Below are 4,104 nucleotides of genomic sequence, written 5' to 3' on the forward strand. Positions count from 1 at the left end.
GTATTTCTTTTAAAAAAGTCTAAATTTTTTCTTTTTTCGATTTTTTGGGGGGTGGGGCCACGGGGTAGGGGTTGCCAATTATTATTATTATTTCTTAAAAAAAAGGCTTTTTAGTTATTTTTTGGGGTGGGGGAGGTGATGGGGTGGTTATAGCCGTACAGGGGTGGTAGTGGTTAGGGTAGGGTGGGATAATAGAAGTTGAGGTATTAATAATTTAGCTTTGATTTAATATTTTTTAAGTTCAATTAAAGTGGGTTATAATATTTTATCCAAATTATATTTGACTAAATTTATATTAATTATTGATTTTAGCGATACTTTTCATTTATTATCATTTATAAGTTCTTTAATTCTTTTTCTTTTTTCTGTCTCTCTCATTCTTTCTCTTTTTCTATGTCTCGCTTCCTTTTTTTTTTCTTTCTCTCTTTTCTCTGTCTCACTCCCTCCTTTTTTTCTTCCTCCCTTTATTTCTTTCATTTTTTTTGACTTTCTTTCTGTTGTCTTTTCTTTCTTGCTTTTTTGTTGTTGCTCTTTTTTTTCTTGCAATTGTTTTTTTATTGTAGAATAATTAATTATTTTAGACTCTATAAAACTTATATCAATAGTTAATTAGAGAAGTTATATAGTTGTAACAAATGAAGAGGCATAAAAACTGCAAAATGAATTAAATTAAAATTAAAATATATATATTACAAACGTATTAAAGTTGAGTTATTAGAAGAGAACTAGTATAATCTTAACAAATAAAGAGACATAAGAATTTGCAAAATGAATTAAATTTATATTAAAAATGTATTACAAACATATTAAAGTTGAATTATTTAAAGAGAACTAGTATAATCGTAACAAATGAAGAGATATAAGAAACTGCAAAATGAATTAAATTTAAATTAAAAATGTATTACAAACATATTAAAGTTGAATTATTAGAAGAGAACTAGTATAATCGTTATAAATGAAGAGACATAAGAAACTGCAAATTGAATTAAACTTGAATTAAAAATGTATTGCAAATATATTAAAGTTGAATTATTAAAAGAGAATTAAATATGAATGCAGAATGTAGAAAACAAAAGAACATTCTTTGATCTGCATGTAACCTGAATAAAACTTGTATCAACAATGAATTAAACAAGTAACCAATTGTAACAAATCAATCAATTAATTGCAAAATACATTAAACTTGTATTTTAAAAATGTATTACACAAATACTTAAGTGGAGGTAGAAGAGAAAATTAAGCATGAATATAAAAATGCAACAAATAAAATATTAGACAATGATTTATAGAGTGAATTAAACATGTACCAATAATGAATTAAACAAGTATCCAATAGGAACAAATAAATAAAAATGCAAAATTAATTAAATTTGTACTAAAATTGTGTTACACTGTGTTAAATTTGAATAAGAAGAGAGAATTAAAAATGAATAGAAAACATAGCTAATGACTGATAAGGCAATGATCTGTAGAGTGAATTAAACTTTTATCAATAATGAATTAAACAAGTATCCAATAGTAATAAATAAATAAATAAAATGTAAAATGAATATTAAATTTACATTAAAATTGTACTACAGAGTATTTAAAGTTGAATTAGAAAAGAGAATAAAGAATGAATGGAATATATAACTAACGAAAGACATGACAATGATCCATAAACTGATAAGTTATAACAGTAATGGATTAAACAAGTATCCAATAGTAACAAATAAATCATAAGAACTTCAAAATGAATTAAATCTGTATTAAAATTATATTGTCTAATTCAACTTTAATACATTTGCAAGACAATTTAATGTTATATTTAATTCATTTCAATCTAATATTTCTCCTACAATCAAGTATAAACTTGACCAAGCCCTCTTAAAATTGAGATATGAACTCCAAACGACATTTTCAATTATTTGTAGAGTTACCTATTTAAACTTATCAAAAATTCGTAAAATGCAACTAATGAATTCAAAATTTGAAGCTTTATAATGACTATCGATGGTGAACTCTTACTTCTGTAATTTTAATGATTTGAAATTTCTGCTTTAAAAAGTAATTTTATACAATTTTACGATTTTTTTGTTCCTCTTTTTATCTTTCTTTATAAAAATAGTGACATGCACATAATCAAAAATGAAAAATTGATTTGCAAATTAAATAAAAATTAATATAAGAAGAAGAACTTTTAAAAAAAGAAAAGAAAAGAAAATAAGAATATGAAGATAATAAAGATAAGAAGAAGATCTTTAAAAAGAAAAGAAAAAGATTAAGAGTCAAATGATCGAGAAAGGAAGCGACGGTATATTTTTTTTATTTCAAAAAATTATTATATTTAGCTATAAAAATTATATTGACATAAATGGTAAATATTTTTTAAATATAGCATATTTATGTGATTTACCCTTCATATTTTATATGGATGTATTGTGATCCAATTCATTTTAACTCCATCCAAATTCAATCCAATCCACCTATTTGCCACCCCTAAACCTAGCTCATGCCTATATCCCTTGAACATGCATCTCGAAAATTATATAAATTCATGAAATATTCACAAAAATTAATGGAAAGGAGTTCACATTATCCTAAGTAATGACCTCCAAAGAGATCTTAGGAAAGAAGAATAAGTAATAAAAAAGTTTGTACCCATAATATTTATCAATAAAATTATAACTATTTATTTTCTATCGTATTAAAATTTATTGTAAACGAAAGTTTCTACAATTCTCTCCACAAATACCACTAGCATATTACTTTCATTATTGAAAAAGAATATTATCCTTGTGTTTCCCTTATGATAGTACTAACTTTTTTGTGTTTTATAATTACCACCATGTAAGATATCTCTAAAGTTTAGGTCATCAATCAATTTTTTTTGTTGTTTTGTATTATCATTTAGGATGAATTTCTTGGTTGAGTTATATTTAATTTAAATTTGCATCGTGCAATATTTGTGATAAAAACAAATATTTTTTATCAAAAATATCTAAATAAATAAATCTCATTACACTCCATGATGGTATTTTTAATAATTATCTTAAATAAATACCCATGTTTTAAAAAAATATGATTACTTCTAATTTACTTACCAAAATTTGATCATCAAACGGGTTATTATTATTATTTTGCCACGAGGAGATATTTCAAAAATATGGACAGCAACTCACAAGAAAGTGAGAATCTATGTAGGCTGCAAGTTGAACATAATGAGCTGGCTGTGGGATACTCCACAATATGACCACATTATTTTTCATCACCAAGACCTATCACCTATCGATAATCTTTTATTATTCTCGTGACAAATCAAAATCAGACAAACAAAAAAAATATATATATAATTGTTCCTCTTTCTTTCTCTAATTTAATTCTATTGAAACATTTAGAAGTTTGTCGAGAATTCAAGAAACTCATTATAATCATCAAGAAATAATGACTCAAATTTATGTTAGAAATGAGTTTTGAGAGTGAAATGATTTTAAGGTTGTGGGGTACAAGTACAACAAATTAAAGAGGATGGTTTATAATTTTTTTGATAAAGTGAGGTTAGGTGGTGGATGAGGGTCATTGTCAATTGTCAAATGTCTTCCCAATATTGAAAAAGACTTGTGTTTATTTTTTGGGTAAAAAAAGATATCAATATATGACAACAAAGTTAGATACACAATGCATTTTAGTTCATTATAGACCAATGGATTGACTTTAGGTATATCTACTCTCCAAACATGTGGGGGATGAACCTTCTACTAGTCTTGATTGTTGGGTCATCCTACTTCATGTGTTTTAGACATAGTTAAAAATTAAATTTGTAAAATTATGATTATATTTAATTGAACACATACTAGTTAAAAATTTACAAATTTCTCTTTGATAAAATTGAATGTGTAATAACTATGACATGTATTACAAGTATAAATATGAACAAATCTCATATGTAAAGGTGAACCCATTTATTTGCGTGAGGATATACGTATACCTGATAAATTTTTTCTTCAAGCTAGATAAAAGGACTGAATTTTCGAACTCACAAGAGAGAAGAATTTTCTTCACAATCGGTATAAAAATATTATATTTATATTATTAGTGGGATTTAGGAGGAAGATAAATTAATGG

This window comes from Solanum lycopersicum, chromosome 10 (genome assembly GCF_036512215.1).
Source record: "Solanum lycopersicum chromosome 10, SLM_r2.1".
Lineage (NCBI taxonomy): Eukaryota > Viridiplantae > Streptophyta > Magnoliopsida > Solanales > Solanaceae > Solanum > Solanum lycopersicum.